This window comes from Acipenser ruthenus, chromosome 51, assembly GCF_902713425.1.
Source record: "Acipenser ruthenus chromosome 51, fAciRut3.2 maternal haplotype, whole genome shotgun sequence".
NCBI classification, from domain to species: Eukaryota; Metazoa; Chordata; class Actinopteri; order Acipenseriformes; family Acipenseridae; genus Acipenser; species Acipenser ruthenus.
Window position 1 is genome coordinate 5,163,517 of NC_081239.1, and position 11,635 is coordinate 5,175,151.

General features: G+C 41.9%; 1 protein-coding gene across 1 annotated transcript in view; it reads left to right on the forward strand.

The window, feature by feature from the left end:
• The window catches only part of LOC117965866 (butyrophilin subfamily 1 member A1-like), a 486,786-nt gene that overhangs the window by 7,196 nt on the left and 467,955 nt on the right, over window positions 1-11,635 (forward strand). The window lies entirely within an intron of this gene.

Sequence of the window (11,635 nt, forward strand, 5' to 3'; positions counted from 1 at the left end):
CTGAAAGCTAAGTTTAATGAATGTCAGTTTTTCTACTGCAATCCAGCTGCAGTACATTTCATTTTTAATTTGCTTAATGTTTTTTTTTTTTTTTTTTGAGGAGTGCACTTCTTAATTACAGTCCCAAGTATGTACTGCGCTCTGCTGTCACCGTTCTTAAAATGGTCAGTTTGAGAAATAAATTCCAGGTTGCGGTTCACTTAACTCACACACTCAAAAATTGAATTTAGTAAGTCATTTTAAGTCAAATAAAGTGAGGAAAATACAGAAATTATTAATTAATTTATGAAAATATAGCTGAGCACATTACTGTGTATTACCTTTCAGTTGAGGGCAATGAGCTTCAGATGTAGTAGCCAGTAGAGGCCACTAGAGGGTGCAAAAGAAACAGTGTTGAAATAATAGTAACAGAGTTTGATAGTGACAGTTAGGTTTAGGGGTAGGCTTAGGGGTTGAGGTAGAGGTTAGGTTTAGGGGTTGGGGGAGAGGTTAGGTTTAAGGGTTGGTGTAGAGGTTAGGTTTAGCGGTAGAGGTTAGGTTTAGGGGTAGAGGTTAGGCTTAGGGGTAGAGGTTAGGTTTAGGGGTTGGTGTAGAGGTTAGGTTTAGGGGTTGGTGTAGAGGTTAGGTTTAGGGGTAGAGGTCAGGTTTAGGGGTTGGTGTAGAGGTTAGGTTTAGGGGTAGAGGTCAGGTTTAGGGGTTGGTGTAGAGGTTAGGTTTAGGGGTAGAGGTTATGTTTAGGGGTTGGGGTGGAGGTTAGGTTTAGGGGTAGAGGTTAGGTTTAAGGGTTGGAGTAGAGGTTAGGTTTAGCGGTAGAGGTTAGGTTTAGGGGTTGGTGTAGAGGTTAGGTTTAGGGGTAGAGGTTATGTTTAGGGGTTGGGGTGGAGGTTAGGTTTAGGGGTAGAGGTTAGGTTTAAGGGTTGGAGTAGAGGTTAGGTTTAGGGGTAGAGGTTAGGTTTAGGGGTTGGGGTAGAGGTTAGGTTTAGGGGTAGAGGTTAGGTTTAGGGGTAGAGGTTAGGCTTAGGGGTAGAGGTTAGGTTTAGGGGTTGGTGTAGAGGTTAGGTTTAGGGGTTGGTGTAGAGGTTAGGTTTAGGGGTAGAGGTCAGGTTTAGGGGTAGAGGTTAGGCTTAGGGGTAGAGGTTAGGTTTAGGGGTTGGTGTAGAGGTTAGGTTTAGGGGTTGGGTGTAGAGGTTATCTTTAGGGGTAGAGGTTAGGTTTAGGGGTTGGAGTAGAGGTTAGGTTTAGGGGTAGAGGTTAGGTTTAGGGGTTGGGGTAGAGGTTAGGTTTAGGGGTAGAGGTTAGGTTTAGGGGTAGAAGTTAGGCTTAGGGGTAGAGGTTAGGTTTAGGGGTTGGTGTAGAGGTTAGGTTTAGGGGTTGGTGTAGATAGGTTTAGGGGTAGAGGTTATGTTTAGGGGTTGGGGTGGAGGTTAGGTTTAGGGGTAGAGGTTAGGTTTAAGGGTTGGAGTAGAGGTTAGGTTTAGGGGTAGAGGTTAGGTTTAGGGGTTGGGGTAGAGGTTAGGTTTAGGGGTAGAGGTTAGGTTTAGGGGTAGAGGTTAGGCTTAGGGGTAGAGGTTAGGTTTAGGGGTTGGTGTAGAGGTTAGGTTTAGGGGTTGGTGTAGAGGTTAGGTTTAGGGGTAGAGGTCAGGTTTAGGGGTAGAGGTTAGGCTTAGGGTTAGAGGTTAGGTTTAGGGGTTGGTGTACAGGTTAGGTTTAGGGGTTGGGTGTAGATGTTATCTTTAGGGGTAGAGGTTAGGTTTAGGGGTTGGTGTAGAGGTTAGGTTTAGGGGTAGAGGTTAGTTTTAGGGGTTGGGGTAGAGGTTAGGTTTAGGGGTAGAGGTTATGTTTAGGGGTTGGGGTGGAGGTTAGGTTTAGGGGTAGAGGTTAGGTTTAAGGGTTGGAGTAGAGGTTAGGTTTAGGGGTAGAGGTTAGGTTTAGGGGTTGGTTTAGAGGTTAGGTTTAGGGGTAGAGGTTAGGTTTAGGGGTAGAGGTTAGGCTTAGGGGTAGAGGTTAGGTTTAGGGGTTGGTGTAGAGGTTAGGTTTAGGGGTAGAGGTTAGGCTTAGGGGTAGAGGTTAGGTTTAGGGGTTGGTGTAGAAGTTAGGTTTAGGGGTTGGGTGTAGAGGTTATCTTTAGGGGTAGAGGTTAGGTTTAGGGGTTGGTGTAGAGGTTAGGTTTAGGGGTAGAGGTTAGGTTTAGGGGTAGAGGTTAGGTTTAGGGGTTGGGGTAGAGGTTAGGTTTAGGGGTAGAGGTTAGGTTTAAGGGTTGGAGTAGAGGTTAGGTTTAGGGGTAGAGGTTAGGCTTAGGGGTAGAGGTTAGGTTTAGGGGTTGGGGTAGAGGTCAGGTTTAGGGGTAGAGGTTAGGTTTAGGGGTAGAGGTTAGGCTTAGAGGTAGAGGTTAGGTTTAGGGGTTGGTGTAGAGGTTAGGTTTAGGGGTTGGGTGTAGAGGTTATCTTTAGGGGTAGAGGTTAGGTTTAGGGGTTGGTGCAGAGGTTAGGTTTAGGGGTAGAGGTTAGGTTTAGGGGTTGGGGTAGAGGTTAGGTTTAGGGGTAGAGGTTAGGTTTAGGGGTTGGGGTAGAGGTTAGGTTTAGGGGTAGAGGTTAGGTTTAAGGGTTGGAGTAGAGGTTAGGTTTAGGGGTAGAGGTTAGGTTTAGGGGTAGAGGTTAGGTTTATGGGTTGGAGTAGAGGTTAGGTTTAGCGGTAGAGGTTAGGTTTAGGGGTTGGTGTAGAGGTTAGGTTTAGGGGTAGAGGTTATGTTTAGGGGTTGGGGTGGAGGTTAGGTTTAGGGGTAGAGGTTAGGTTTAAGGGTTGGAGTAGAGGTTAGGTTTAGGGGTAGAGGTTAGGTTTAGGGGTTGGGGTAGAGGTTAGGTTTAGGGGTAGAGGTTAGGTTTAGGGGTAGAGGTTAGGTTTAGGGGTTGGTGTAGAGGTTAGGTTTAGGGGTTGGTGTAGAGGTTAGGTTTAGGGGTAGAGGTCAGGTTTAGGGGTAGAGGTTAGGCTTAGGGTTAGAGGTTAGGTTTAGGGGTTGGTGTAGAGGTTAGGTTTAGGGGTTGGGTGTAGATGTTATCTTTAGGGGTAGAGGTTATGTTTAGGGGTTGGTGTAGAGGTTAGGTTTAGGGGTAGAGGTTAGGTTTAGGGGTTGGTGTAGAGGTTAGGTTTAGGGGTAGAGGTTAGGTTTAGCGGTTGGGGTAGAGGTTAGGTTTAGGGGTAGAGGTTAGGTTTAAGGGTTGGAGTAGAGGTTAGGTTTAGGGGTAGAGGTTAGGTTTAGGGGTTGGGGTAGAGGTTAGGTTTAGGGGTAGAGGTTAGGTTTAGGGGTAGAGGTTAGGCTTAGGGTTAGAGGTTAGGTTTAGGGGTTGGTGTAGAGGTTAGGTTTAGGGGTTGGTGTAGAGGTTAGGTTTAGGGGTAGAGGTCAGGTTTAGGGGTAGAGGTTAGGCTTAGGGGTAGAGGTTAGGTTTAGGGGTAGGTGTAGAGTTTAGATTTAGGGGTAGAGGTTAGGTTTAGGGGTTGGGGTAGAGGTTAGGTTTAGCGGTTGAGGTTAGGTTTAGGGGTAGGTGTTGAGGTCAGGTTTAGGGGGTGTGTGTCAATGTGTCCCGCCCATGTGTGCATTTATATGTTGTATGTTGCGTGTGTTAATGTTGGTGTATTGTAGTTGGTACACGGGATATAAATGGGTGTGTGCAGCACGAGTTATTTAAAATGTATAATTGTATATAGGCACAAGGATTGCACATCACTTTGTAGCAATTCCCATGCTACATAATGTGGGTGTAAGTCTCACCCACCTGTCCCTTTAATTAGGGTCAGCAGCCTGGCCAGGTTAAAACTTCATTTCCCATAGTTCCTTGCAACCACCCTCTGTTCATCCTCTCTCCCCATTGGCTCATTCAGATTTCCACCCCTCCAATCTCAGAGCTCCTTAGTAGCCAGCACTTGTATTAAAGCTGGCTATTCAGGCCTGAGGGAGACACCCTTTCTCAGAGGAATCCATTAACTTACAGCATTTTCTTTACTTAAATTTCAGTGAATCCATTACCATCCTTAGATAATTCCAGTGCATCTGTTCATTTTCTTTTGTCGCTGCGCTTTGTCTAAACTGCTCTTTTTGTTTTCACTGTTACTTGTTTAAGTTTAGCTGTTTTTCTAGGTCTGTTTAGTGTTTGTTGTTTTATGTATGACAGCCTCCATTTTTTCCTGATCCTCCTGATTTTTTCCAAACAACTGTTCACCATTCAACTCAACACTACTGGACAGTCTCAACAATTTCAACGTACTCAATGTTTTCAACCTTCTACAATCCCCATCATTTCGGGACACTTTGCTGGACTGCCTTATTTGTGGGTGAGATCATTTCTTTTTTGTTTGGATTTTTTCTACTTTAATTTGATACTTTGTTTCCTGTATTTTTTCTGTTACTTTTGTTATTTTGTTACTTTGTATGGATTTCAATTACCCTGCTATTACTGGACTTGTTGGGCCTACCTGTCATTCTCCCACCATTGCCATAGAGACTGTTAAATGTAATTGTTTCCACAAGTCACTGTTTTTCATCTGTATCTATTTATTTATCCTTGGTCTTTATCTGTGTGTGTTGTGTTTGTGAGTGTGGGTTTATTGGAGACCCTCCGGACTCTACATTCATTTCTATTTGGTGATATTGTTTAGCCTTCTGTTTGTCCCTACATACTTATCTGTACCAGCTTTATTCTTACCTGTTACCTGCAATTATTTGAATTCCTTTCTTATCATTATTCATTTCATTCATTTGTTCATTTTTTCATTTGTTGACATTATTGTTCACAATAATAAACCGATTGTTCGTGAAATTGGGAAGGCAAAAGTGTGGAGAAAAGAAGGAACTGCAGATGATCCAAAGCATACCACCTCATCTGTGAAGCATGGTGGAGGTAGTGTCATGGCCTGGGCATGCATGGCTGCTCTGGAACGGGCTTACTCATCTTTATTGATATTGGAGACTGAAGTCAGAAATTCCCCAAAACAAGCAACAGCTGAAAATGGCTGCAGTAAAGGCTTGGCAAAGCATCTGAAAGGACGATACCCAGAGTTTGGTGATGTCAGTGGGTCGCAGACTCACTGCTGTTATTGCATGCAAGGGATTTCCGACTAAATACTAGCTTTTATACTTATATTTGCTTTGTTGAATTGTCCCAATACTTATGCTCACATAAAATGGGGGGTTGGAACTCTAAAAGTGCTGTTATTCTTAGTTGGTAAAACATGTATGTCTTGAAACCACCAGAAATAAAAGGTGACATTCTGTACTTTTGCCTCATATTCATTTTTTACTAGTATTTTCATATTGCTTGAGTGTACAGCAAAAATAGTAATTTTGACTTCACTGTCCCAATACTTATGGAGGGCACTATATATATATATATATATATATATATATATATATATATATATATATATATATATATATATATATATATATATATATATATATATATATATATATATAATAAAAATTTTGCTGAGTTTCAGCCCCTCATTATAATTATTTTCATTCTTCTAATTTTGCAGGGCATTTTGTTAATGGCACATGTCCAACACACAAACCTTGAGTGTATTTTTATTTTAGTGTTTCGTTGTTATTGTTCTAAATAGCTTGAATACAGCGTTTCATTTTAAGCAACATTTTTACACACCAGTACTCGCACACCTTTGATCACCATCACAGCTGCTGCATGAACCCATGGTTCCTGTATTCTGCTGGTGTTAATACAGCACCTCTGGACTTCCAGGCATTTGTGTTTGATCAGATTGTTATCGTCCCTCTCGCGCTTCAGTTTAAAACATGTGACATGCCGGCTTTTTCCCCTTTACAGTCCGACGTCATAGCTCATTCATAAATATTGACACAAGTGTTGTGTATGAAATTTGTGCGAATTAACCACGCACATAGTCATGTTATTGGACACAAACAAATCCTAACACAGTCGTCTCTCGAGTTGCTGTAGCTGAATGGGCACTGCAGCCGTAATTGCCATGGGTAGACATAGATTTTGAGGGCACTCACAGCAACAGCCGCTATTAAGTCGAGCCCTGAAACCGAGAACAATCATTTCATACAGTATATAAAAAGCGATTATAAAACACAAACCCTTATTAAAATATCTCTCATATAAGCTTCGCACAGTTGGCTGGACATTATTCCTGATATCACTGTCTTTGTGTCTAATCAGTTGCGTGGGATGATCAGTACAGAAGATGGAAAAGGAAACTGCAGACGTGGAAACAGGTAAGAATGAAAACAAACTGTCTGACTGTCTTTTGATCTCCAACAATAAATAATACAATTTGAATAAAAGTAACACAACTTCTTAGTCCAGCAGAAACATGTTTTAACACAAGGGCCTTCTCAGTGTCTGTGTGACCAGACATGTATCTGCTAGACTTCAGTATATGTGTAAGTCCTTGTATTGTAAATGTAGAGGTCTCCCATATGGGAACGCAGTAAACAGATAGAGCGGAATGCTATTGTAGTGTAAAAATAAACATCATTGTGGAAATGCAGTTGTAATATCCAAATCTTAAAAGCAATCGCTTACCTATGATTAGCAAAAACAACTTTCTCACCAGTCCCTTTCTTGTAGGTTGTTTGGTTTGTTTTTGACTGTGATAGAAGCTCATTTCTCCTGCCTCCACACTGTAGATTCACTCTCCCTGTGCAGCAGGTATCAGGACATCACCACCATATTAACCACTGGCTCTCACTTCACTACAGTAAAACCTCCACACTGTAGATTCACTCTCCCTGTGCAGCAGGTATCAGGACATCACCAGCCATCACCACCATGTTAACCAGTGGCTCATTTTCACAGTTCAATATTCATTCACAGATACATGATGCAGTTCGGTCTCTGAGTTAAAGCTAATAGGAATGTTGATACAGTAATTCCACCCCCTAAACTATTCTGACAGGGCATGTGTGCTGAAACTATCTAGACAGATGCATCGGCTTGGAATCTGAATCACACAACAGTAACACTGATATTTACAATTCTGAACTCCACAAACCTGCAATCTGAAACTCACGACAGTAACACTGATATTTACAATTCTGAACTCCACAAACCTTCAATCTGAAACACACGACAGCAACACTGATATTTACAATTCTGAACTCCACAAACCTGCAATCTGAAACGCACGACAGTAACACTGATATTTACAATTCTGAACTCCACAAACCTGCAATCTGAAACACACGACAGTAACACTGATATTTACAATTCTGAACTCCACAAACCTGCTATCTGAAACACACGACAGTAACACTGATATTTACAATTCTGAACTCCACAAACCTGCAATCTGAAACACACGACAGTAACACTGATATTTACAATTCTGAACTCCACAAACCTGCAACCTGAAAGGATTAAAAAATAAATCAACTCCATTTCTATGCACTCTCTAAACAAGTGCAATTCCAATCTAATATACATACTTAGTATTCATGTGCTTGTGATGTCATTTTCTAGATAGTTAATGATGCAACACTCTACTATTCCTTTCTATTTAAACCTATATTTGAAAGCGCGTATCAGACAGGGGAGATGAACCTGCAGCTTCAGGGGAGCGGGCACACCGCTGGCTATGAACGCAGCCCTCAGTGAACAATCAACCCGAGGGACCGCTGCCCTGTCAAATAGCAACATTGAATAGCAAGATTCACTATAATCCCCACTGTGTCCCCAGCCTGTGTCATATACAATGTGTGATTGATAGAGAATCGTGCATATTAATGTACTAAGTGGAATATTTAAAATATTTGGTCATGGTTTTTTTTTTTTTTGTTTGTTGTTGAATTTAAGTCATTCTTAGACTTAAGTTTATGATATGAAGTTTTAAAAGTTATTGCTATAATATTACATTTGAAGTGCTTATTTAAACTATAATGAAGTTGTCACTAAGTATTTGTTTTCACTCATCAAGAGCTGAAGATGAAGACTCAAACAAGCCCTGCCCTTGTTTAACACATTCTATCTTGGTTAGTTGCATCTAAAATGAAGAGCAGATCTGGATGCATGTAGAGAACAACATGCTTCATGAATATGTGACGGAAAATAACCACTTGTTTTAAGCACAGCTCAATATTTTACAAGCACCTGAGAGATGAACATGCGTGATGAATACAGCCCTGTTTCTAATATGAATGTTACCTCTCCTACACTGTCTCTACCTACATCACTGCCTCTGTCTCCACAGTTACTGTTTCTAATATGAATGTTACCTCTCCTACACTGTCTCTACCTACATCACTGCCTCTGTCTGCACAGTTACTGTTTCTAATATGAATGTTACCTCTCCTACACTGTCTCTGCCTACATCACTGCCTCTGTCTCCACAGTTACTGTTTCTAATATGAATGTTACCTCTCCTACACTGTCTCTACCCACATCACTGCCTCTGTCTCCAGTTACTGTTTCTAATATGAATGTTACCTCTCCTACACTGTCTCTACCTACATCACTGCCTCTGTCTCCACAGTTACTGTTTCTAATATGAATGTTACCTCTCCTACACTGTCTCTACCTACATCGCTGCATCTCTCTTCTCTCTGTCCTTCCATTTCTCTCTCCTCTCTGACAATCCCCCACTCCCTCCCTTTCTCTCTTCTCTCTGAGGCAGTCCCTCACTCCATTTCTTTCCCTCTTCTCTCTCAGACAATCCCTCACTCCCTTGCATTTTCTCTGACAATCCCTCACTCCCTATCTCTCTGAGACATCCCTCACTCCCTCTCTGTCTCCACAGTTACAGGTGCATCAGGAATCCTCAGTCCCTCACTCCCTCTCTGTCTCCACAGTTACAGGTGCATCAGGAATCCTCAGTCCCTCACTCCCTCTCTGTCTCCACAGTTTCAGGTGCATCAGGAATCCTCAGTCCCTCACTCCCTCTCTGTCTCCACAGTTTCAGGTGCATCAGGAATCCTCAGTCTCTCACTCCCTCTCTGTCTCCACAGTTTCAGGTGCATCAGGAATCCTCAGTGTTTCTCAGAGTTTTGGAAGTTTCGGCCGTGACTACAAGGGTATAATCCCTGCACGTGATGCCAAGTCTCTTAGTTGGAGTAGACCTAATCTCAGCAACCCTAAGGTATGGTGACACTAATCATTAGAATAGATTCTAGTTTTCCATGGTAAAAAAAGTCTATGATTTAAACATTTTAAAATCCACAATACATGCAAGAATCCACATATCATTTGTATTTAGACATGGGCAGACTGTTGTATCAGAGAAAACTTAGGACCGTATTCATAAAGTCTTTACCAGGCATTTAAGTTTAGACAGTGAAATCATAAGAACATAAGAAATTCAAGAACGAGAAAAGGCCATTTGGCCCACCTATGCTCGCTCACTTTGGTGCCAGTGTGGTCCGTTAGCGCTCAGGAGAGGAAAAACAAAAAAAACCTGAACCAGATTAGTAGGGGAAATGAAACCTCTGGGAATCCGTGGCTAGACAGACTAAAGGTCTTATTGTGGTCACAGAGAGGGTTATACAGTATTGTTCATGACAGCATCCAGTCTGTTCTTGAAGGATCTGATAGTCTCTGCTTCAACAACTCTGTCCAGCAGCCTGTTCCAATGGTTCACCACCCTTTCTGTGAAAAAGCTCCTTCTCCCCTCGGTTCTGAATATGCTCTTCTTCAGCTTCCACCCATGGTCCCTAGTTCTGTTCTCTGTGATCTGTGAAAATAATTCTCAGCAGTTACTTTGTTAAACCCCTTGACCATTTTAAATACCTCTATTAAGTCACCTCTGGCTCTCCTTTTCTAGGCTATATAGATTCAGCTCTTTCAGTCTATCTTCATATGACATACCATTCAGTCCTGGAATTAATCATGTTGCTCTCCTCTATACTCTCTCCAATGCCTCAATGTCTTTTTTATGATAAGGGGACCAGAGCTGTCCACAGTATTCTAGGTGTGTATTCTGTGTGAGGTGAGGGGCAGCTGTGTGAGGTGAGGGGCAGCTGTGTGAGGTGAGGGGCAGCTGTGTGAGGTGAGGAGCAGCTGTGTGAGATCTCTGGAACAAAGTAAAACTAAACCAGAATGCTGTTCCTTGAATTTCTATCTAAAATGTATTCTGCGTACAATAGTTAAATGCCCATTCGATGCTGAACCAGACTACAGCTTCCCATGAAACTCATCTTATGATTGATAATAGTCTGGTCCCAAGTGACTGTTAAAATCAGACTTTTAATGTACTGCATGCACTTGTTTTCATATTATAGTAACTCAATGAATGAACTTTTCTTTTGCAGATTCCTGGTTTGCTGAGGAGAGTTTTCAAGGTACAGAATGAGGGGGTGGGGGTATTGTTAAATGATGGATGAATAAGACAGGGGGAAAGAAAAGGAGAGATTGTGAGTGAAAGAGAATTGGGAAAGAGAGAGAGATGAGAAGGGTGGGTGTAGTTAAGTGTCATGCTGTATATCATTAATTAAGAGTTTCTTCTTCAAAGGATATTCATGCTGTTAACCTACTGTACCATAGATCACCCTTTATTTGTAATTTCAGTAACAGAAGGAAAACACCAAAGACATACATAAGTAAAAACAATTATTTATTTACAAATACAAAAGATCTTAGTCTTTGAAATGATTCTTTTTATAGCATCATTCATCAAGTTATGCAACAAGTTGGATACAATTGTAACCGTTTCTTTTTATATGTAGTGTGAATCTTTAAAAGTAAAAACTGAAAAACAAGGAACATAATGGATGTAAAGAACTGACCACCTTGTTCACATACATGCAGATTTATTGTACTGCTCTTTCTCCTTTCAAATATATAAAACCTTGTAGAAAACAGGCATTCTACAATGTAGCTAAAACACAGCATCTTAATGTTTAAAAAGTAATGAAACAGAATCAAGTATCCTCTGAGAATACCGTAACCAACTCCAAGCACAAGGTAGCTACTCTGTGTGCACAACACTTCTCCACGTATAATACTGTATGATTACAACGAGCACTAAGAGAAAATAAACAATGGTGAGTCTGCGATTTAATAAATAACACAAGAACGAGAATGAGCTAATCTACTCACCCCCACGAGCACAGCAATATATCCAGAAGTCCCGTGTGTTTCTGCTTCCCTGCACTTTAAACCAAAACATACTCATAAATATATAAACAAGTTCTCAAACCAAGCAATAAAATAGAACACACTCGCTACCCACCACCAGCAATGCTGCAGCTTTCTGGATAAATCTGAGTCCCATGTGTCTCTGCTTTCCCTGCACACCAGCAATGCTGCAGCCTTCTGGATAAATCTGAGTCCCATGTGTCTCTGCTTTCCCTGCACACCAGCAATGCTGCAGCCTTCTGGATAAACCTGAGTCCCATGTGTCTCTGCTTTCCCTGCACACCAGCAATGCTGCAGCCTTCTGGATAAACCTGAGTCCCATGTGTCTCTGCTTTCCCTGCACACCAGCAATGCTGCAGCCTTCTGGATAAATCTGAGTCCCATGTGTCTCTGCTTTCCCTGCACACCAGCAATGCTGCAGCCTTCTGGATAAACCTGAGTCCCATGTGTCTCTGCTTTCCCTGCACACCAGCAATGCTGCAGCCTTCTGGATAAACCTGAGTCCCATGTGTCTCTGCTTTCCCTGCACACCAGCA